The sequence below is a fragment of the Musca autumnalis genome, unplaced genomic scaffold, assembly GCF_047663935.1.
Source record: "Musca autumnalis isolate F117 unplaced genomic scaffold, ASM4766393v1 scaffold_4, whole genome shotgun sequence".
NCBI classification, from domain to species: domain Eukaryota; kingdom Metazoa; phylum Arthropoda; class Insecta; order Diptera; family Muscidae; genus Musca; species Musca autumnalis.
Genome location: NW_027411977.1, coordinates 152,531,352 through 152,557,438, shown reverse-complemented (window position 1 = coordinate 152,557,438; position 26,087 = coordinate 152,531,352). Strand labels below are relative to the sequence as shown.

At 34.9% G+C, this 26,087-nt stretch overlaps 1 protein-coding gene across 2 annotated transcripts in view; it reads left to right on the top strand.

The window, feature by feature from the left end:
* Window positions 1-26,087, top strand: part of Ac78C (adenylyl cyclase 78C) — a 259,118-nt gene that overhangs the window by 124,221 nt on the left and 108,810 nt on the right. The window contains exon 1 of one of the 2 annotated variants that reach the window (XM_073981733.1): window positions 20,376-21,081. The exons of the other annotated variant lie outside the window; for it this stretch is intronic. The gene's annotated coding sequence lies outside the window, so the exon portion shown is untranslated. Of the gene's footprint in view, window positions 1-20,375; window positions 21,082-26,087 lie in introns of those variants that run through there. 2 annotated transcript variants of the gene reach the window in all.

Sequence of the window (26,087 nt, the reverse complement as noted above, 5' to 3'; positions counted from 1 at the left end):
GAGTTTCTTTAATAATAGGATAAACTAAACTAGTAATTGTTTTTATTGTCTCAACATTAATTTTTTTATGTTTATTAACATGTAAATATGACCAGAAATATCTACTGCTTTTTGTAATGCAACGTGCTTTTTCGAAGGCAGCGTGCAAAAAAAAAAAAGGCAACGAGCTCTTGTAGTGTGTTGTGTGTGTGCAATTGGCACACACTCATGAAAGTAAAGGCAAAGCAAGCAATAGCATTAAACAGAGATGGCAATAGCAAGCAATGAAAAAAGCACGAATTCGCGAATATGCATTAAAAGCGATTGGCATTTTGCGGACCTCTGATATGTATATATGGTTTAAACAGGACACAGCACATTTCACAACTTTCGATTTCTCTCTATGGCCATAGTTTTAACAATGTTTTGAAATCAGTTCTTTAATTTTGTTACATAAACTTATAGTGAAACAAAAGCCTAAATATCTGTTTGAAAAACTTATTTTTGCCCAATCTGACAGAGAGAGAGAATATTAAAACCATTCACACGTCGGAGGTCTATGTCCGAAAAGCAATTTTATATCAACACTATACGTCTTTGGAATAATTTACCACACAATATTCAAAGCATCAGCAACGCTCTCACATTTAAAAAAGGCGTATTCAGCACATTATTAGTCAACGTGGATATTAATGTTTTTCAAATTAATTTTGATCAGGTTTTATTTAATTCGTCTCTTTTTATAATAAAAATAAATAAAATAAATAAGAATATACATATGTTGAATAATAATGGTGAAAGGATGCATCCTTGTCTAACGCCTTTGGATATTAATACAGTGTCACTAAGTTCTCCATCGACTTGAATATTTGCAGTTTGCTGCCAATAAAGGTTCTTTATGCATCTTATTTCCTTTTCTGCTATACCGGTATCAACTAAGATTTCCATCAATTTTTCATGCCTGACCGTGTTGAAGGCTTTTTCGTAGTCGACGAAACATAAGAAAATATTTTTTGTACATCCATGCATTTTTGGATAAGGACTTTGAATACTTAACAGTGCTTCTCGCGTTCCCATGCCTTCTTTAAAGCCGAATTGTGTCTTCCCCATATATGCCTCACACTTGGGGTATATTCTTTTGTGTAGTATTTTAATGAATATTTTTAGGACATGGCACATTAGACTAATGAGTCTGTAATCACCGCATGTTCGGGCATTTGTTTTTTTTTTTGGTATAGCTATAAACGTGGACTTTAGCCAGTCATTTGGGTATTGTCCTGTGTCATAAATATGATTGCAGAGTTTCAACAGTAGCTGAATGTTGTTATCTTCTATTAATTTCAGAATTTCAGCGGGTACTTCATCAGGCCGGCGGCTTTTTTATCTTTCATTGATTGAATTGCCGGTTTAATTTCGTCTTCGGTGATCGGGTTTCCTGTCATGTCCGATTCGGTGTTACTGGTATTTTCTGGTCTTTCATCATCAGTGAATGTCGTTTTAATATATTTGTACCAAACACACTTTCTTCTGTCTCGAAAATAGCTTTATTGTTTTCATCTACGAGTAGAGCGGGATGAGTTTTCCGGTATATTCCGGATGCTTCTTTTAATTTTTTGTGTAAGTTGAAGTCGTCATGTAATCTCTGTAACTTTTCAATTTCTTCGCATTGTTTGTTTAACTGAGCGTTCTTTGCAGCTCGTGTGGCGTTTTTAATTTCTTGGTTTATTTCCCAATAAGTTTCGTAGTTGCTGTTTTTGTATATTTTTCGTTTTTCGCGAAGTTCTATAATCTCTGCTGTGATCCAGAATTCTTCCTTTCGGTTTGCTCTTGTTCCTAGGATATTTGTGGTTGTTTTAAAAATTGTTTTCATTTTATCCCACAAGTTTTCAGTGTATTCTCTGTTGACACTATTAAGTTCGGTGCTCATATATTCTTTTACCCTTTGTTTTATTGATGGATCCTTCAGTTTTTCTATATCAGGTTTGCTTTTTTGGCTCTTTTTTCTCGGCATTCCCAACTTTATGCGAATTTTACATAATAGGAGGTTATGGTCGGAGGGGACGTCAGCTCCGGGATATGTGGAACATTTCACAACACAAGAACAGTATCGTCGATTTATTATATAGTCGATTTGATTTCTAACAGGATTTTCTCTACTGTCTTGTGGCGATCTCCATACTCTTTGGTGATGGCAGAATAGAGTATTGGCTATTTTCATTTTGTGCTCTTGGCAAAATTGTATAAGTCTGTCCCCTCTTTCATTTCTGGTGCCTAGTCCGAATTTTCTCGTAACATCGGTTGTTTCTATTTGTCCCACCTTGGCGTTGAAATCTCCTTGGATAATGGTGATCTCATGTGGCTTTGTCATTTTCATAAGTTGTTCAACATCGTTGTAAAATGTTTCTATTTCATCGTTATTTGCATCACACGTAGATGCATAGACCTGGATAATATTTATATTAAGTGGTTTGGCACATATTTTTATCATCATCACTCTCTCCGATAATGGGATGTGTCCATTTACACAATCGGCTATTTTATTCTCTACAATGGTTGCAACACCTCTCCTGTGAACACCCTCGTTGTTTTCCGAATGGTATACTTCCGTATTCTCTGACCTAAATTCGCCACTTTCGGTCCACCATGTTTCACTGATTCCTAGTATATCTATCTTCATTCTTTTCATTTCGTGTATGGTATTGTTTAGTTTCCCTGGTTCGTAAAGGCTTCTTATGTACCAAGTTCCGATATTTATGTTTGTTTTATTTTTACCTCCGGGGATTCTTAGCGCCCTCGATTGGCCGGATTGCATTTGTATGATTTTCTAGGGATGTTACTTTAGTGGTTTCCCGTTGCCTTTTAAAGGGTTTGTAGTTTTGGTATAACTCAAGAAAAAATTTCTTCATGTGTGTGACAAAAATACTTATAAGATGATTATTTTGCATTTAATTAAATATTCAAAAATTAGTGAAAAATGATTATTATAAAAACGTGTGCTTTGTTATTTTTCTTACCGACATAAAGAAATTTATACCCAAAAATACAGTACAACACGAAAGTTATTTTTAAGCAACGTGTCAATTACGATTTCTTGTAGTGTTCCTAAAAATTCAGAACAATATTCGGGGATTGCTGTGTGAAATTTGGCACTTTTTCAAAATTAAGTTCTTGATTTCCTTAATTTTTTGCTTTGGTGATGCTGATCATCAGCCTCGAAAAAGTCGAAACTTCTTTAATTTTGGTCCAAATAGCAAAAATCTTTTTTGTATATTTTGTTATATTATCAGCTATCAGATAATAAAAAAGAGAAACGTTTTTTGCACAGTGGGTTTGGATGCAAATTTTGCGATTTAATATTAAAAAAAACTAAGTAAATCTGTTTCTTTATTATATCAAAATGTTAGAGGTCTTAATACTAAACTTAAACATATCTATTTGAAATCTTTTGGCTGTGATTTCAAAATTTTGGTTTTCACGGAGTCATGGCTGAAACCTGAAATTCGTGATACTGAGATTTTGTACTGATTTTGATTTTGGTACTAATCAGACCAAGTTTATAGGACTGATAGAATTAATAAAAATGGTGGGGAAGTTTTGATCGCTGTGCATAACTCCATAGCCTCTGAGCGTATTACCCTGGCGACAATTCCAATTTAGAATTTGTCTGTGTTAAATTAAATTTTTAAGTAACGTCATTATTTTAACCTGTTCTTATATTGCTCATAATTCTGATTTAGAAACTTACCTTAAACATTCAGAACTTATAAAAAATGTATCAGACTTACAAAAATCAACATGTGAACTGATTTGCCTTGGTGACTTCAATTTACCTCATATTAATTGGGTTTTGGGAGATAATATTATTGATTATGTGCCAGCTTATACAACTTACCATCATCTGATATGCATACTTTCTGCGACGCAATGTATGATCAATATCTACTTCAAATAAATAATATACATAACTCAAAAAATAGAATTCTCGATTTAGTCTACAAACATTTCATTGTGTAGATGCTTGCCATTTGCTGAACCTGAAGATAAATATCACCCAACATTACTTTTAACTATAGAACCACAAGATAATTCTCTTAATAATTCCCCTGAGCAAAAATCATCAGGTAAATTCAATTTTGCCAAGCCAAATTTTGAACAATTACGACATATTTTAACTTATACAAATTGGATTAAAGGAGATAACTTAGAATCCCGTGTTTCACATTTGTATAATACTCTAAATGATGCGTTCTTATCAACTGTACCAATATTCAAAGTGAGTTCCGATAAAGGACCATCTTGGTTTACTCCATATCTAAGGCGATTACTTAATATTAAAAGCAAATTATTCAAGAAATTTAAAAATATAATACTTTAAATTATTCTAACTATTCTAAAGCTAGAAATAAATACAACACTGAAAATCTTAAGTGCTACACAAATTACCTTGATAAAATGAGAAGAAATCTTCACTCGAATCCTAAAAGAATTCCCTAACAGTATGAAATTTGGTTGCAAAGAATCCTGTGATACAGTTGAAATAGCTGATATGTTCGCTCAATTCTTTCAAGGCACATACACAACATTTTCTTTTAATAATAATTACTCTTATAACATTGATAAACTAAATCAATTCCCTCATTTCCTTCTGACTGAGGATGAAGTGTTTAATGGTTTAATTTCGTTAAAATATTGTAGCTCTCCAGGTCCTGATGGTGTACCGGTCAACATTCTGAGGAAATGTGCTTATGAACTGTACAAGCCTCTCACTAGCATTTTCAATGATTCCTTATCTTTAGGATACTTTCCTGTGCTCTGTAAATCTAGTTTTATTATTCCCTTACATAAATCTGGTAGTGGAACTGTCGTTGAAAATTCTAGGGGCATTGCAAAACTTAGTGCAATCCCAAAACTTTTTGAACTTTCCATTAGCAAGATCTAACTATGAACTAAGGAATCTGTTTAGATCATTATGTGAAATTTATAATAATTTGTATGCACTTATGAACTTGACCGACCCTTTACTAAAGTCCTCTATTCTACGTCTACAGCTTTAGAATCAAGTTGTTGCCCTCTCGGTCGGCAGGGGCGGGGAAGAGTGGCGTGGGAACGTTCGAAAAAAGCACTCTTTGAATTCTTAAATTTTTTGTTTTGTGCTAAACTAAGATTGTTTACAAAAATTGTTAGTCCTATTTGGTAGTGGGAATAATTACTATTTTTTCTTAATTTTTTAAAGTTTGTCAATAAAATTTTTCTTTTATACCAATGTGAACCAAAAAATTACAAAAAAAAAAAATAATATTTTTTAACATTTGTTTTGTTGTTTTATTTTGGAAATGGATTAGCAGTTATTGTACCAGCCAGACAATAAACTGACTAAACTGATGATCAAATAACTACAGTCCAGGAATTATATGACTGGACATCTGAGCCAAATAATCTAAAAAATATTAAAGTGATATTTTTTCGGAAGATGATTATTTAAATAAGAAAGAGGATTTGAATTTGAAATATGCAATGGTTAAACTTATAGCGAGCACAAAAAAAGCTTTGTTCGGTAATACCAACGAAATGGTTTGATCGAAAAAAATCTGCTGAGCTACAGGTGATTACCTTTTTGTTTCTCATATATTTTTTTATTTTTGGAGATTTTAAATTAAATGTGATTTTGAAATTTATTTACTGAAAATGTACTTCTTTTACAAGTTTTGTAAGAAATATTTTCAAAATTTTTGTTTGAAATTTTAAAATTTTTTGTATTACTTCTTTATGTCACATCGTTCCAGTATCAAAACAAGTGAGAAAAGGCTATAGTCGGTACGGGGCCGACTATGTGATACCCTACACCACTACCCCTGTGCATAATCTTTTCACTCGAAAACATTTCTTTTACGGAGATACGAAAGTTTTCACCTATCTGGCTTTTATACAAAATGACTTAAGGCGAACTGAACCAAAATAATTAATATTTAATTTTATATTTGACTACTCTCGACATCACCAACATCAATAGGCTTCTATCTCTGTGAGAAAATTTCGTGATGATCCGATCAAAATACCAACCTGTATGTGATTGCAGAAAAAGTGGAAAAAGGGGATGCATTACCGACTATTGCGATATCTCTTTTATGTGACCACCTACGCCAACCTAATTTGCATAATTTTAAAGACGGGATTTTCTACTTTCTTAGTCAGGCTTTGCTTTTAGAGGGTCCCAACTAAAGGTGTGATATCCATCATTATTATTAAAATCGCAAAAATGAAAAGTTGGGTTCTATTAGCGAATATTGCGATATCTTCGTTGTGTGACCACCTACGACAACCTATCGTCGATGTCATGCTTAAGTGTTCCATACGCCATTTTTGACTTTTTGAGATACAGGTGGTTTCTAGGGTTTTCCGGTATGCTATTTCTGAATTTCTAGTCGGCTTTCTCCTATCTGCTCTAGTTTACGAGATATCCACGCCTCGACGAGAAAGCATCAACTTTTTTCAGTTATGAAATTAATATTTTAAAAACTTACAAGTTTAAAAACACATTTCAAAAATCAGAATTTTAATTTTCGATTTAGAAGTATTTAATTTATTGAGGCAAAGATGGAAAAATTTTTTGTCACTTTGTTCCATGTGATTTACAATATTTCACATTTGTGTCATAAGTGCGGATATGGAACAAATCGACAAAAATTCTTTTTTTAAAAAAATCTCTTTAACTTTTATATTCCAATACATATTCCTCTAAATTTTTGTAAATATGTTCTATATACTATTATTAATATTTGAAGTCAAAAATATAAATATTTGCTTTAGCCAGCTCCACACAGTGGTGAGGCAAAACATTAAAATGCGATTATCTCAAAACAGGCAAATGGCGTATGGAACACATAAGCATGACACCGACGCTATGTTACATCGTTTCAAATGTGATATTTTCTACTTTCATTTCCCGAGTTTTGCTTTTTGTATACCCCTTATAGACGCTGAGATATTTGCTTTGGAATAAAATGTAGACTTTTTCTCCCAATAACTTTTTTGTTCATTCCGACCCCTAATTATTATCCGACCATCACCAAAATCAATAGGCTTCTTCCCCTACGGGACCCCATCAACACCCAAAATTTCGTGACGATCCGATCAAAATTGCGACCTGTAGCGTGATTTCCAAAAAAATGGAAAAATGGTATGTATTACCGACTATTGCGATATCTCCGTTAGTTGGTCACATACGCCGACTTGTTTACATCATTGTAAAGATGGGATCTTCTACTTTTATAGTCAGGCTTTGCTTTTGGAAAGTCCCCAACCAAAGCTGTGATATTCGTCATTATAATTAAAATCGCAAGAATGAAATTTTGGTTTTTATTTGCGACTATTGTAATATCTTCGTTGTTTGATCACCTACGAGAACTTACTTTACATCATTAGAAAGGTGATATTTTCTACTTTTATTGTCAGGTATTGATTTTGGTATACCCCATATAGAAGCTAAGATATTTGCTTTGGAAAAACGTTGTCTTTTTATCCACATAAGTTTTTTGTCCATTCCGAACCCTGAATATTATCCGACCATCACCAAAATCAATAGGCTTCTTCCCCTCCCTCCCCTCATCAACACCCAAAATTTCCTGACGATCCGATCAAAATTGCGACCTGTAGCGCGATTACAAGGTTTAGATGGACAGACGGACGGACGGACACACATAGCCAGATCGACTCAGCTCGTCGAGACATTCATTTTGGTATATATAAGTATGGATCTACGACCATTATTTCGATGCGTTACAAACTTTTTGGGCAAAACCAACTTATAATACCCTCCCCACATAGTGGTGTAGGGTATAAAAATCGAACTCGGAGTTCCGTATTGAATATACTTCATATTTTCTATGTTAGTTTAGAGGTTTATAGTGTCCAGTAACAAAAAATATTACGGGTTCAATATTGTTGGAATGGAAGTGGATGAAATTAAATATCTATTGGACAAAATGTACCATATATAAAGGGGTTTTCGTGGACTATATCTCGAAAACCAATTAGAAATTTATTTCGACAAACTTGTTGTTAACATTCTTTGTGGTATTGAGGTATTACTGGGTACCACACTCTGGGTATACATACACTAACAAACTTATGTCCTGCTTTCGTAAAATATTAAGATTTGTGTATGGTAGACGGTTCTTAGGCTCTTTATTTGATCGGATTCTTGAAATCCGATGCATCTGTTTCTATTTTAATTTGATCACATATGGACAACCTTCTTATATGTTGCCTTATTTCATCGTCTTCTAGAAACTCTTAGATCCAAATAAATCTCTTTACCACAAGTATTTTCTAAAATCCTTTTCAACCCGAATTGCTAGATTGTGGAAGTCGTTGCCTCCTAATATAAAAACGTTTTCAGTTTTTCAGCAGACTTTCAAAAACAGATTATTGAATTATTTCAATGAAATTCATTAAAAATTACTTATCTTTTCTATTTTTGTCGTCATTGACAATTTGTAACTGTTTGATTTGTTAATTGCTTCATATTTTTTCGTTTTTCGTCGAAAAACGTTGGTTAGTGATTTAATCATTTTTAGGAGTTATTGTAAGCACCTTCTGTAAATATTTGTTGTATTTCTAGAAACATATAGCCTACGCAGGCTCAACCTGAAAAGAATTAAATACAAACTAGGAGAAAATAATGAAGAAAAATTAATTGTTGTGCTTCAAAAACTTCTAAAAGCTGCTGCATACCCACTTGCATTTTTTCTATTGTATGTGCCTCAGCCATTACGCTAATGAGGTTTGATACGAAACAAATGTCCCTAATCGAAATAATGGGTTTAGGCTCCACATATGTTTGGACGAAATGCAGGTCAGACAATCTGCAGTTATTTAGCCCAGTCTGCCTTTCTGGCTGGAGCGCATGACATCTCTTAAACAGATTGACTGAATTGGTCCGAATTTTGGAAGACGTAATATTTTTCCAAACTTAGTTTAAGTCATATTGGTCCACCTCTTCGTGTACATCCCTTACAAAAGATAAACATGTTCGCTATCATTTTGCGCAAATATCCAATGAAGCTATAAATCCTACGGTGACCAACTAAAATGGCTGGTGGGCGCGATAACTATCGAAAGGACTGACTCTCGTAATAAGACCCACTTGCTTAATGGACTCAGTCGGCACATTGCTTCAGAAACATTCTCTGCAAAAGTTAAACCCTTTTTCAAAAAATCCAAATCTAATTTTTTGAAAAACGTATGCATTTATTCGGAACGCCCACAATCGTTAAGTACCCTAAAAGTTTCGATATTTTTGTCGGTAAGTTCATATGTCCCAAAAAGGCCACAAAATTCTGAAAACTTCCAGAATACAGATATAAATATTGTCTGCGAAGCCGATTTTCGATCTGTTCTTGCGGATTCTGAAACTACAATGTTTATGGACCATAGCTTTATTGTGTATCTCCAGCGGTAAGCGCGAACCCAACTGGAACTCTAAAATAAATCGCAACCAGCAAATTTATTGTAACATACCAACTTCTTAGTTTTATTCGCAATCAACTACTTTTGAGTTACGTCGTAACGGGCGGTTACACACAGATCGTTTCTGCAACTCTGTAAACCCTAAAATTACAGTCCACAAATTTGCTCTTGGGAGGCGTCCAAAATTCCACTAATCTCAAATATTTTCAGCAGCTTGGGTCATCACCCACTCCACTGCTTATCCCTTGGTCCCTAAACAGATGAGAAAAAAACAAAAAATCACCGGAACGCTTTTTAAATAAATCGCGGTCAAAGTTCACATTTTTATCCTATCAAAATTGAACTAAAGAAAATTTTGTAGCAGTGAAAATTCTCTACAAGAGTGACCCTAATGATATTTTCATAGGTTTAACCATTTTTGAGATATAGGTTTAACCATTTTCGAAATGGGACTAGAAAATGTTATAGCTATGAAAATTCTATACAAGATTGGCTTTTGTTATTTTTTCCCAGGTTGTACCATTTTATATATATATATATAAGTTGAGAAACTGCAGTCATAACATTGTTTTATAAGGAGACGATACAGTCAGTGAATTTTCCCAATTTGAACTTCTCTATCTCAAAAATGGTAAAATCTACGAAAATATCATAGAGGACAATCTTGTAGAGACAACATTTTCTTTAGTTCCATTCTGATGGGGCTTGCGGTTTCTAAGCAAAATCGTGAAAAACTATAAAAACCCTACTTCGGCCACGATTTATTTAAAGAGCTCTCAGGCGATTTTTTGTTTTTTCTCATCTATGAACATTGTAGATTCAGAATCCGCAAAAATTCCCATGTGTAAGCTCCTTCCATTTAAAGTTGGTTCAAGAGCACCATATTACAAGGCAATTCAAGGCCTTCTGTAGCCTTCTGTATATACTATGCTCTTTTCAAAAAATCATTCAATTGAATGAGTTCTTTTCTAAACCAAATCACGACACTGTGTGTCATAATTATAAATGTACAACGTGTGTGTGCCTGTTATGTACCAAAAAATTAACACATGCTTGTCTAAAATACACAGTCAGACATTTTGCATTAATTACACTGTGCTACAAAAGTTGACAATTTTTTTTTTTTTTTTTTTTTTTTTGCATGGGTTCTGATGCATATATTCCGTTTTGTGGGAGTCCATGGAAAACGAAAATACCTTTGGTTTCTTTGGGTCACTTCGTTTTCTGATTTTATAACGGCAAATGTAGTGAAAAACGGGGTTTCTTGGATTTTCAACTTAAAACGGTCATAACTTCTTTTTTCCACATCGGGCTTTTACAGCTTATTTTTTATTTAAAAGGTGAAAATCATGTCTTTCGAACACCAAACTGCGTAATTATTTGATAAAAGTAAATAATTACGCAGTTTGGTGTCTTTTACGCGGCCTAGAGCACGAGAAAAAGCATTTCCTGTTTTTTTAATGCGTTTTTGTCACACTTAAATCACTATAACTTAACCATTTTCACCTTTTATATAGAAAACAAGCTGTAAAATCCTGTTGTGGAAAAAAGAAGTTATGTCCGTTTTAAATTGAAAATCGAAGAAACCCCGTTTTCACTACATTTACCGTTATAAAATCAAAAAACGAAGTGACCCAAAGAATCCAAAGGTATGTTCGTCTTCCATGGACTCCCACAATACCGAGTTTATGCATCAGAACCCCTGCAAATGTTGTCAACTTTTGTAGCACAGTTTTATTGTGGGGTTTTTGGACGAAATTATCCTGTTTCATTACTTAGCTAAAAATTCAGTTCTACTCTGACAAAACTACGATTTTCAAAACCTATTTTTTTCATTGATGTTATCCATAATTGGTGTAAAATGAATTTTAGAATTGTACTATAAAACTGTAATTAATTTTAAACCACTTATGGAAAGATACGTGCTCATTTTCACACGTAGAAATTATTAATGACCTACCATAAGCTTAGGCAGGGTTATATTTTTATGAGCTGGCAACATTTATTTTTTCTAAGAACCACGTATTTTGTGGTAGAACTACTAAAATTCGCTATTTTTAGCAATATCCGCATATAATTTGACATTACTGTTGTTTTCTTGAACAATATTTCAAAGTTCTATAGAAAAGTTACTATATTTTTTATTCAATTACATTTTTACACAATTTTTAACATTAGCTTTATTAAATTTTACGTTTCTCAACATCAGAGGCCTCGATAATCAAATACAAAAAGTCTCACTTTACTTAGAAAAATCCTTCAAAAAGAGCAAAAATTTAGTGCCCGAAGGTGTTCGAATTTTGCCTTTACTTTTAACGCCATCTACCCGTAAATGATGGAACTAGTCAAAATATATTTTTGTTTCATGTAAATTATTCTTAAATATTCTTTATTCAATAAATTAAGGCACTTGTTTCTGTCGTATCTGCTATAAATAACGATTTTACTAATTTTTGGGTGGTGTTCGAATATGAGTTTTGGATACTGTACGTAATGAAACCGGAAAAACATTTATTGATTTAAGATATATTGCATCGGATAAAGAAATATGAATATTCTATGTAAATAGTTTATGTTACTGATAAAATACACTTATAAATAATAATAAAAATTTAGTATGTAAAAAAGTATGTCATTATTCGCAATGCCTAATGGATCCATTCAATCGAAGATGTAATAACTGAACTGTGATTTCATTTAAATTCCAGAATGAGAAAAAGTTGTACCATAAATATTAATTATATCGTGAGAGTCTGTCATTGCAGTTGAAATGAATAAAACAATAGATACATTTGCTGACTATTATTTTCAGTTTAAAAATATATAGAACAGAAAAACTAAAGAGGTGAACTTAAAAATTTTATTAAATTGTATTAAATCAAGGAATAATTAATATGCAATGCATGCATAATTTTACAAACACAAGACTATTGTTGTTGTAGAAAGTAAAATGTCGTTACAGATATTTCAATATGAGGGTCGTTCAATATAATTTAAGAGAATATATCAAGAAATAAATAGAAATATTTACAGATTCGTTTTACATATGCTCGATTTTAGAGCAATACGTTCCATACTTCTTCTTTTCTAGCATGTTATACATACAGTAGTGAAAATTTCGCGGGCAGATTCTAAAAAATGTTCCTAATACGAAAATGTAAAAGGTTACATATTAGGCGTGTATACGTACTCGATATTTTGCGATATAATCGCAAATTTTAAAAGAAAATGTTACTGGATGTTTTCCTTTGTATGCAAAAGATGCGCCATACCTGCCTATTCATTTGGGTACCTCCTCACGAAAGTTCAACATTTGTTGCTAAATGGTGAGCACGACAACTCCAGAAGGGAGTAACCGGTTTGGTCCATTATTTGTACGTTCTATGTCTATGGCCCCAAATTTAAAATTTTTTCGCTAAAATTGTGCGTATGATATCTCTCAATTTATTATACCCTACACCGCGTCGTGGTAAGGGGTATTATGTCTTTGTGCATTTGTATGTAAAATGCTAAAGGAAACGAGATCGGCCCATGGTTAATTTTAGGGATATACATAGAATCACTTTCAGAGTCCATTTATCCGCGCTGTTGCTTATGGTAAAAAAAACTGTTCATACTTGAATATACATATGTTTCTCCATATTCATTTGAGGAATTTGGTGCACCAACCTCGCTATGTGTGTTAAATTTTGATGAAAATTGAATTATGTGACAGAATTTGCTCTAGAAAAGAGTTTGCCAAATTATATTGAAATCGGTTCAGATTCAGATATAGCTCTCATATATACATACATAGATACATATGTATGAAATTAGGAAAATGTCATAGAATTCGGATTAGAAATATGTTTGTCAAATTATATTGAAATTTGTTCATATTTTGATGTAGCTCCCAAATGTATTTTCCACCGATTTTTTGGTATTTAGTGCACCATCCTCGCTATGTATGTTCAATTTTGAAATTTGAAATGTATAACGGAATTTGGTGTAGAAAAGGTTTGTCATTATAATGACATCTGTTCAGAATTCCTTATATCTTCAGTGTATATTTTCGGCCGATTTCGGATATTTGGTGCGTCAAACACAAAATTGTACAGACATTTTAAAAAAATTTGGAAAATGTGAGGCAATTTTTACAGTTGTGACAATTGAACTAGGTAGAACGATCTAGTTCACTACGTAGTTTCAATTGTCAACATCGTTTGTATGAAAAGGCATGGATATGATCGGAAATTGATCTAGAGAAATTTTTAGATACTCATATACGTAAAAATCCGCCATATAGGCCAGATATCACCATTTTTCCAAAATGTATTTTGACATTCTTTGAAAATTGTTTTCAAAATTTGAGTGTATATTGAATATTTTTTGGGATTGCCACAAGGAAAATACATATTTTTTCAAAGAGAACAATTCAAAAAATTTAAAAATTAACATAATGGAAACACTGATATACAAAGCTTTTCGTAATCAAACGAATGCTTTTCAAATTTTTACAAAAACCAAATTTTAAACGGATTCGTTTGAGTACGAACGATACGTTTGAAAAATATTTTTTTACAAAAACTGGCTGTTAGACCAATGTAGCATCTGTTGGCCAATATTATTCTTCTCTTTATTTCAAAACTTGTGTTGCGCTGCCGAGGTAAATAACGCCATCTAATACCTCAAAACTGTAATTATCAACATCCACATTTGATCGGAGTCTACTGGACAACTTGCGTGTTGATAACATAAACTTCGTCTTATCGCCGTTGACTGCCAGACCCACTTTGGTAGACTCTTTTCACATTTTTGCGATATCAATAGCTTCATAGAGTACTCCTTCCATATACTCAGTACGCTACCAGATTCGCTCCATCATCTTTGCAGGAGAATGTGTCTGTACCATATCCTTCAGTCTGGTGTTTTACACTCTGGTAAAATTTTCAGACTTCATTCTGACTCCTGAACATCTCGAGTTTCTCACGCTCACGATTTTCTTGATCCTTCTTTTTTCTCCAGGGTTGCTCTGTATGCCACGTTCTTCTCTTCAATAGGCTTACGACACTCCATACCATAAATTTTTAGGTGGATGTTTTTGGTAGCCACGTATAGTTTTTGCGGCAGTCTGAAGGGAGTGGGCTATTCTTTGCCACTGCGCTTCTACATTATAGGGGCAAGGAGTACCGTCTTCCAGCATGCGGGTCAGTTGAGCGGAGTAGTCTTGTGTTTGCAGCTTCTCGACATCCAGTTTCCGTTCTGCGTTAGATCGCACTTTTTCCGCAACATTAAGACGATTGCGTACCTTGACTGCTACAAGGAAATGGTCCGAATCGATGTTCGCACCTCGAATTGATCGGACACCCAACAAACAAGACGAGTGTCTTTCGTCTATCACAACATGATCAATTTGATTTCTTGTTTTCCCATCTGGGGATATCCACGTAGCTTTGTGTATATCGAGGTGTTGGAACCTGGTGCTGCTCACTACCATGTTTTTTGCCGCTGCAAAATCGATCGATCTTATTCCGTTGTCGGATGTTACTTCATGAAGGCTGAACTTGCCAACCTTCGGACCACAGATATTTACTCTTCCAATTTTCTCATCAACCGGAGTGAAACTGGATACGAGATGTTTAAGCCTCCGTTTTGCCATAAATCCAACACCTAACTCATGCTTCGTTTCATGGCCGCTATAATACATTGCGTAATCGTTTGTGATCTTCATGTCTGCCGGATTCCATCGCACTTCCTGTGAGGCGATAATATCAACTTTGTACTTATCAAGTACATCCGCCAGTGCGCAAACTGCACCTACTCTGTAGAGAGTCCTGACATTCCAGGTGCAGATTCACAGATCATGGTCCTTAAAACGAATGCTAATAAAGGAGATTTTCCTTTGTTTTATTTAATTTGTTCGTCAATGTCAATTCAAAACTTTTGCAACTGTTAGTACTTTTTTTGGAAATGTTCGAACTTTGTTCTACGAAACAGAGTTACACTGGAGATTCCGTTAGCTAAAACTTCAAAAAACTTAAATTGGGTTGTACCGTTAAATGGAGACCATTCCAGAAAGTGGGCCCATGTCCACAACTTTTGGTGGAGAAGTTGGTCGAACTTAAAATTATAGCTAATTCGGTCTGAAAATGCAGCTAAAAACGTCAAAATACCTGAAATCGGACGTTACCATTGATCGTATATATATAGCCCATATTCAAACTTGGCATGCCTATGGAAAAACTATACACAGGTGCAAAAATATAGCGTCCTACCTAGCTCAATTATTGCGGACGCTAGAGTGATTTCAACAGGCGGACAGACGGACAGACGGACATGAATTGACCAGAATTTTACGCAGATAAATAATATACAGTAGAATCGCTATAATTCGTACCTCGTTAAATTGAAAATTTCGATAATTCGCAAAGGGAATGAGGTTCCTTGAATCCATTCACTTATTAACCCCGCTAAATAGAAACCCTTGATAATTCGTATAAAATGGCTGGTCCCTTGGATTACGAATTATCGAAATGGTTCAATATACCCTCCATTACCTTCCATGGAGGGTATAACAACAAAAGCTCCAACATAAACACACGAACACATGTGGTTGTGTGCTGCCGGTTACTAATTCCGAACTTTTCCATTTAAATTTCTGTAAAAAACGTTGTTGTTCCGAACTGCCAGATTACATGAAACTTAGTATTGTCGCAAATTATTTGTGGTTTACCAATTTGTAGATTGGAGAGACTCATAACATGGCTGTTAGCAAGACAATGACTTGTGAATCGCCTAAGACATGAGATAAACACAAATCGAATTATCACCACCACAAGATTTTCAGATTTTATGTTAATTAACACATTTGTTGTTTACAGTGTACAATGTACAATGTGCATTGTACAGTGGTGTACTTTTCATTAAATTCCTATGTAGAATATGTATTTACTTCTTAAACAATATATTTTACTTGTATGGGGTGTCCAATTTGGAATATATTATATGTATTATGTTATGAAAATATAAAATTGTACATCCATATTATAGATGTTCCCATAGACTAATGAATGTATAGACAAAGAAATCCTCTCAGTCAAATTCTCTAATTGAGTCAGTTGACGAGGTACTCAATTTTTAAAATGGCAATAACTATGCATTTTTTAACTATTTATGATGGCAAAAGACAATATGTGGGTAATATTGCCCGGATCTACATCCTCAAATAAAAAAATCAACAAAATCTTGCAATTTATCTCAAAACAAAATGCAATTGAGTGAACACAGAGCATATTGAGTGTAAGGACGACCCCTACAAAAACAAACACATTACAAATTCTCTGTCTATTCATTCATTAGTCTATGGATATTCCAACAATAACTACCAGTACTAACGTTAAAAACATGTTCATTCACATCTAAGCAAATCACCTTTTGTCATCTGATAACAATGTTTACTGTTTACTCTTGGATGATGTTTGAGGCATAGTTTATCAACAAACATTTAATTTTGGTACTTAGCACCTATCGAAAGATGATATAAAACGCTAACGTAGAAAAATAATTTTTCAGATTGATAATAAACCGTGAAATATCGTTGGGTAATATTTAATTTAACTTAATCCGAAATAGGTATTTATCTTAAACTATTTGTGAATTCCATTTTAAGATTTGCTTGAGAACACTTTTAAGAATTTATTTCATTGAAATTCTAGAATTCTATAATCATTATTTGAATTTTTTCAAATATATTTTTTGAGTTTTTGGGCTTTACTGCCAGTACGATGCCACCTTGGTACAACAGCCAACTTTAATTACTAAGCACATAGTTTTCCTTTACTTCTGACGGTTTAGTTCGTGGTCTCAATTGTAGCTGACTCACTGCCTCACAATTCCCCGGTATTTATACACAATAGCTTTTGGTTGCCGATGTTTCTAGACGAACGATTTGGTAACATCTCTAATCAGTGCGACAAATACACACACAGAACTCGCATTAAGTGAACAATGACACATACATGCAGATGTACAAGAGAATTGAAAGAACAACAATGACGTCACTGAACTATCAAAACAAACGTAAAAGAAAATACAACTGAAACAATAAGCGATAATTGGATGATGATAAAATGTACAACAAAAACAAAATAAACATGAAAAATAAGAACTGAAATGATGAGAGACAATTCTGTACAGAAGTTGTTGTTGTAAAACTTATTTAAATAAACTACCTAATACAAATTTACGCTACAATTATTTTTTTTAATTAACAGAAATTCATCTAAATTAATTTAAACCTATCAGTTACATTCGTAACAATATTTTACACGAAGTAATTGACTTGGCTAAAATTATAATGACGAATTAAATGGGGAGTTTCATTTAATTTAAGAATTTGAATTGTAGCAGCATGAAACCTACTTAGAAGCATAGGTTTGATGCTGGGTTGGCAGCCGAAAGACTATGGTTTCGGTTCAATCCGGTACGAAAAACCCGCTGCCGTGGGATTGCTATGTGGTTTTTGTTGAATTCTCTTCCATATTTGTTTTGACCATTCAGTTTTAGCTTAACTATTCTCCTACATTGCGAAGTCCGCGAATAGATGGGGTTGCATTTTGTTTGAACTGTAGAATATTCTATATTGAAGACTCTAGAACAGTCTATCAGGTATGTGATGGAAATCGATTTCGGGATCAAAACGAGTCAAAAACGACTGTATGTGTGATGCATGTACATTTTCCGACATCGAATTATTTTCGATATCGGTTTCATATTCCATTTTGTTCCCATCACATCTAAAAACAATTCACTCGTTTTGGGCAAATCGTTTTCATTGCAAATCGATTCGAAATTCATGCCTGTATACTTCAGATATGTTAAAGAGATAAAACATTAACACAGAATTTCTGGAAAAATATCCTGCAACTTGGTCGCAGAACATCATCTGCTAGGAGAGGCAAAGAATGGTAAACAATTTGAAAGATGTGAACGGAATAGCAGAGTGAGGATTCAAGCTCATAAAAGAAGTTAGCAGGTACCGTCAGCTGCATCTAGGTACATAGCTCGAAACCATATTGTGTCTGTCCCTTGGAAAATATAAATAAGAATGAAATGAAAAAGACATTTAATATATGTTTTTGATTACATAATTTATCATTTTCATTCCAACTTCGCTCTAACGTATACCTTCCATTTCGACATTTTGTCAATATATATAACACATATCGGAAGAATCTTCGGTCCGAATTCGTTCCGATTTCTAATCGATTGTCTAAGGGATTTTTTGTTTGATTGTTGCCGAAAAAAGTGTTTGGTTATAAAATTCGCATATACAAATGTTTAAATATAAATGCAACATATAATAATTCAAATTAGTGTTGATAGCTTCAAAATACTCGTATACATCGTTTACATTAAGTCTGTCTGGTTACTTTCCCAGCAAGAATTGTCCAGCAAGAACTTTCTCAGAGAGTAAGGGGTTTTTATTCTCTTTTGCTAGAAAATTGTAAAAAGTAAACAGACACTTCCCAGCAAAAACCAGCAAGCAATCAGCTGGCTTGCCAAAACAGAACAATTTGTCCGCCAATAAAGAAGCAAACACGTTGTATTTTATTAAAAACAGAAAAGAAATTGAAACAAGTATTTTTCCACAAATTTGTTCTCCATAAAACAATACAATTAGACTATGTTATTTCCACAAAAAAATTGTTTTTAATTTTCACAAACATACATCAACCACAAATTAGAAACAGATGATTGATTGTTTTCAGGAAGAAGAAGAAGAATTGCTTTGCCAGTTGCTGCTAGAAGAAATTTGTCCAGCAAGAATTTGCACGCTCTCAGTGAAAGAACTGTCAAAATGTCTCTCTCAAATCGCTCTCTTTTGCTGGTTTTTTGTGTTAACAGACGACTTCCAGCAACAATTGGTACAAATTGTTGCAAATTTTAGGGTAACCAGACAGAGCTATTGTTCTACTATTAATCACAAAATGATAATAACAGTAAAAATCATTATAACGTTTGAACCGTAGACTAATGAATGTATAGACAAAGATATCCTCTCAGTCAAATTCTCTCATTTAGTGAGAATTGAGTCAGTTGACGAGGTACTCAATTTTTAAAATGGCAATAACTATGCATTTTTAAACTATTTATGATGGTAAAAGACAATATGTGTGTAATATTAGCCGGATCTACATCTTCAAATAAGAAAATCTACAAAATCTTGCAATTTACCCCAAAAACAAATTGCAATTGAGTGAACACAGAGGATATTGAGTGTAAGGACACACAAACACATTACAGATTCTCTGTTTATTCATTCATTAGTCTATGGGTTGAACAAGGAGCCTTTCATAAACATCATTACAAAAAATTGTTTCTGAGTTCGTTTGTTCTGTAGTGGTGTCAATAAAAAAGCCGTCGGAGAAAGGAGTTTTTATTTCATTTTCATATGACAAGAAAAAAATGTCCCTTTTCCTCCGATTTCGAAAATAATGTCGGAACAAACATTTGATTTCCTTCCTAAGTTTCGGCCCGAAAACATGTGAAATACTATATAGAAATTGCGGACCGGAAACCGGAAACAGCATTAAAGTTTTGGACCGATTTCGGTCCGTTTTTGGTTAGTTTGGTTTGCTGGTATGAAATGGTTTATACTATCATTAAGAATAAAGTAAGGTTTGCATCCCCCACTGTGCCATTCTACCTTGTTGTCAACCCTCTCCCATATCCGAGGGTTGAGTTCAAGTATTACGTAGTTCGAATGAGTTTGGATGTTTGTATATATATTGTGGCTGTTGTTATGTGCGTGAATGAGCTAATGCCGTAGTGTAGTGTTCATACACACACGCATACATACATAGATGAGTATATCTGAACCTACCAAACGTGCTGAAAACATTGTCTAATCAGAAATGCGAAAAAGCCCAAAAGATATAATTATTAAAGGGGAGTAGCCGCATATTAACCAACAAAACAACCATTACTCGTACTCTCCAGCAAAGTGTTTAGTTGCAGTCTATAAGCATTTCGAAGTACATGTGCCGCGTCCGGAGCCGGGTGGTTAGTTCTTTTAAAATAATTCAGTGATTATTGCCGATTATAATTTGTGACACCTTGCGACCCAAACTTGTGTGAATCTTCTCCGTGTTTCGGTTGATAATTACATTTAAACAAACACATTAAACAAAACAGATTGTAGAAGAAATTGTAATTTTTAAGTCAACATTTCGTCATACATTTCGACATAAAAATCGCAATCAACAATTGGTTGTAGTTTTTTTTAATAGAATAACAACGTCCCTTAAAGCGTCTTGTGAAGCTAATGAATGGTATTAAAAAGAAAATATCGCTGTGATCGCCTTAAGTTTCTGACATATGGAAAATGGTGCGTTTATGTAATACACAAATATGCATATAAAGAAAACCAACCACATTTGAATATCGGTTATTTGGTAAAAGTGTAAAAATCAGCATGTGAGAGTGTGTGCGTGTTTTCGTTATCATCTAAAAGTAATAATTATATTAACTTTGATGTCGAGTGATAAATAGAGGAATAAAATTATCGAAACAAAACAATGCAAATCAACAAGTTTTGCCCCACAAAGTGCTGTAATGTGTTCAACTTGGCATAAATGTTTTTCAACCCCAAAGGTGATGACGATAACGAATGAGTGTTGTTTGGAAGGGGGATGATAGCGCGAGCGACCAACCAATCTGCTTAATTTGTATTTTGATAGATTAAAACACTAGGTTGCGGCGTGTCAGTAAATTCTAACGAATGCAGGAACTGTCATATTTTATATTTTCCGTATATTGACAGAATTTTTCAAAATCGAGTTTTTCCATTTAAAAAAAAAAAATCCAAAATTTGTGTTTATGTTACATGAAAGAAAAAAAAATCGCCAATTTTGTCTTATAGTTTTCCTATTGGCGAACACTAGTAACTCTTTATAACTCTATATAAATCGGTTCAGATTCGGATATACATAGCTCCTATATATATTATGGCCGATTTCATATATTTGATGCATGAAACACGCTACATAATATGTATGTCCGATTTTAATAAAATTTGGAACGTGTGATGGAATTTGGTATTGGGATTTGGTTAGTGGTCAGAATACTTCCCCATTTGGTATATCCCCAATATTTGAAGTTTTTATCTACATTATCTGTTTGAATACGATGTAATTTGGAATTTAGAGTTGAAAGTAATCAAAAAATTTCTTCACCAAAATATTAAACAGGGTCCACGTTTTGGTATAGCTCCCATACTCGTATACCGGTACCAATGTAAGGTATTTGTATGTTATTATGTACATTTTCAGCCTAAATTGGCTGTAATTTGGCATTTAGGGTTCCCAGTAGTCAACAAACTTATTCATTAAAAATAAAGGTCCAGTTATTGCAGAATTTCCCTCTTATCGACAAATTATTTAATCCAGCCCTTCATACCCTTCGATCAAGGTGTTTTTCACCTGTCAATGCATTGGAAACACTGAAAAATCCATCTCATCAGAACAGCTATAATATATTCAGTATATCAAATCTCCAGTATAAAATCTAGTTTTGTATATATTATTATATATATATTTTACACTCAATTTAGATCTGCATAAGACCGATAGCCGTAGTTGCTAGTGCTTTTTAGCTATAAGTTTATTATAACCTTTTGTTGATATTAAATAAAGAGGCGAGTGTTTTTTGAGCTTAAGGTCGTTATTGGGATGCAATTTATTTTTTGTTGTCATCAATATTTCGCAATAGTTTACATTACATCTTCAGGGTAATATAATATAATATTTGTTCCACAAACATCCCAGATGGGACAAGGGAGACTTCTCTCATCTTCATCTTCAGGGTACATATTGTAAAAATGGTTCTAAAAAATGTTTAACTAGTGTCAAGTATTCTATCATCGTCGAATATAAATATTGCACTCATTGTAATAAATATTTAAATAAATAAATACATAGATAATATTTAAATAAATAAACATGCGCACAAACCAATTGTTTAAGCTCTTTTCCACTTTTTCACACTTCTAAGACGTAGTTTTGAACACTTCAACATCATCTTTTGGATATTAATTTTTCGTTTCGGGCTCAAACGCATTGATCCATGATTACTTACTTACTTAGCTGGCCCATTACAGAACATTTGTTCCATAGGCCGAACTAAGAAGAGATCTCCATTCCTCTCTATTTGTTGCTTCGCACTCTGGAATACCGCGCCTTTTCATCTCATCATCCACTTGTTTGCGCCATCTATTCCTTGGCCTGCCAATTCTGCACGCACCGCCAAGCGGTCCGTATTTATAAGCCTTTTTAGCGGGTTCATCATCGCTCATTCTTATGATATGGCCTAGTCAACGCAATCGCTGCATCTCGATACGTTTAACAATATTGATGTCGTTGTATAGCAGATACAGTTCGTGGTTCATGCGACGTCGATATTCACCGTCAACGCAAATTGGTCCGTAGATCTTTCGAAGAATTTTTCTCTCAAACACACCAAGCACTGCCATGTCTGCTTGCGCAAGTACCCAGGCTTCGGAGCCATACATCAGCACGGGTAGTATCAGTGTTTTGTAGAGCGTTATTTTTGTTTGTTTGTTGTTTGTTGTTGTTTGTTGTTTGAGATGTGGCTTTGTTTTTAAACTGCTTACTTAAACCAAAGTAGCATCTGTTGGCCAATACAATTCTTCTTTTTATTTCACAACTGATGTCGTTTGTTGTGTTTACGGAGGTGCCGAGGTAGACAAAGTCTTTTGCTACCTCAATATTATAGGAACCAACTTCCACAGTCGGTCCGAGCTCAATGGACGCATTGTGCGTCGACACCATCAACTTGGTCTTCTCACCGTTTACCGCCAGACCCACTTTAGCAGATTCTCCTTCGACCTTTATAAAGGTATCAGTTACTTCTTTTACTGATCGGCCCATGATGTCTATATCATCAGCATAAGCAAGTAACATGTGACTATTGGTGTAGATTGTGCCACTTCTTTTGACGTTTGCTTCTCGTATAACCTTTTCCAGCAGGATGTTGAAGAGATCACACGAAAGGCTGTCTCCTTGTCTGAAACCTCTTTTGGTACCAAACTCTTCGGAGAGGTTCTTTCCTATTTTAACTGAGGACCTCGTGTCAGTCAATGTCATTTTACAAAGCCGGATGAGCTTTGCGGGGATACCAAATTCAGACATGGCTTGGAATACCTTTGAACGCAGCGGGCTGTCGAAGGCTGCTTTATAATCGACAAAAAGGTGGTAGGTGTCGATCTGCATCTCTTGGGTCTTCTCCAGGATTTGCCGCAGGGTAAATATCTGGTCAATGGTGGACTTGCCAGGTCTAAAGCCGCATTGGTATGGTCCAATTATCTCGTTGACCATAGGCCTTAGTCGTTCGCACAATATCCCTGACACGATCTTGTAGGCAATAGGGAGTAGACTTATGCCCCTATAGTTAGAGCATACAGTCTTATCTCCCTTCTTGTGGACGGGGCACAGGATACTCAGGTTCCAATCGTTGGGTACTCGTTCTTCCTGAAAGATGGTGCTAACTAGCTGATCAGTTACCAAATTACCTTGCTGGTCTCTACAGGAGGATGTACCTGTACCAAAGCCATCAGTTTGATGCTTGACTCTTTGATAGAATTTTTGGACTTCATTCTGACTCCTGTACATCTCGAATTTTTTTTCGATTTTTTCACACTCCCGTTTTTCCGTCTCTCTCTTTTTCCTGTGGAAAAGACGTTTCTCCTCTCTCCTTTTCTCCCTGTATCTCTCTCGTGCGCTACGCGTTGCTACGGATTGTAAAGTAGCCCTATATGCTGCATTTTTCTCTTCGGTGGCAGCACGACACACCTGATCATACCATGGATTCCTTGATGGAGGTCTCTGGTATCCAAGTATGGATTTTGCGGCTGTTTGCATAGATTGGGCAATGCTTTGCCATTGCGCTGATATGTTATCGGGATGAGGAGTGCTTTGATTAAGCAATTGGGCTAGTTGAGTGGAATATGCTGTGGCTATCTGTTGTGATTGCAGCTTACCAATGTCTAACGTTCGTGTTGTATCTGTTCGTACTATGTTTGCTACGTTTAAGCGGGTGCGTACCTTTGCTGCAACAAGGTAGTGGTCCGAATCAATGTTTGCGCCTCGGAACGATCGTACATCCAACACGCTCGATGAATGTCTTCCATCTATCACAACATGATCAATTTGATTTCTTGTTTTCTGATCTGGAGACAGCCAGGTGCCCTTATGAATATCGAGATGATTAAATCTGGTACTGCTAACTACCATGTTTTTTGCAGCTGCAAAGTCTATCAGCCTCATACCATTGTCAGATGTTTCACTGCGGAGACTGAATTTCCCGACTGTTGGGCCAAAGATATTCTCCTTTCCAATTTTGGCATTAAAATCGCCTAGAATGATTTTAATGTCATGGGCAGGGCAACGGTCATATGGTTCTTCTAAGCGCTCGTAAAATATATCTTTGGTCTGTTCGTCCTTTTCTCAGTGGGAGCATGAGCGCAAATAAAGCTGATGTTGAAGAATTTAGCTTTTATTCGAATTGCAGCAAGTCTTTCATTCACTGGGGTGAAGCTGGATACCAGATGTTTTAGTCTCTGACTAACTACGAATCCGCAACCAAACTTATGCTTTACGTCATGGCAGCTATAATACAGTGCGTCACCTTTAGGTGTTGTTGTGACGCCTTTCCCAATCCATCGTATTTCCTGTATGGCAGTAATATCGGCCTTGTACTTTTCAAGTACGTCTGCCAATGCGAGGACTGCACCTTCTCTATAAAGAGTGCGAACATTCCAGGTGCAGATTCGCAGATCATGGTCCTTAAAACGTTTGCGGGGTTCGTCAACTTTAGAGGGGTTTGTTTTTCTTTTCTTTCGTTTTTTCATAGTAGGCTGTTTTTTCTAGGGGAGGGTTACTAACCCGACGCCCAAACCCAAGTTTTTAACGTTCTTATGGGTGAACGCGCGGCACATGTTAGCTCACTATCTTTAACGGGTGTTAAAGGCAGTTCCCCAGGTGACACCACGGGGAGGTCAGTGTCCACTTGGGATGAAAGAGGGACCAAGATAAATCCTGGGCTTTGCCATGTTAAAACCGGTCAGGACCGTTGCTTGGTATCTTCCATCCCCTACGTCACCCCCTTTCAAAGCACAGTGATCGTATTTTTTTCGAAATATCCAACAAGAAAAAACCTTTTTTGTAAGCTGCAGAAGGAAATACCCAAGGATGCCTCTATCTCACGGTGTGTTACATGACGATCTTAAATGATCAATCACGCACAGCATTAATGTTTTCTGGCACAATGGCCGTTTATGGACTACGTGCGCGAGCGTCGCGCTATGGTTCAGTAATCGATTTTTCCTGGCCGAAACCCCAATTCTTTTGTCGTCACCGACAGTTACTTTCTATATGGGATTCGATAATAAACATATTAAAACTAAGGAAAAATACAAATAGGTTAAAATATTATGTTCCAAAATACGACAATTTTCCATTTTGGGTACTAGCTTTTAGTGAAATTCCAAATTTACTGGACTAGAACTTTTAGGGACAATATGACACAATGTTGAGAGTTCATCTTTCAGTCCATATACAAATTTGTACAATGTATTCCCACTC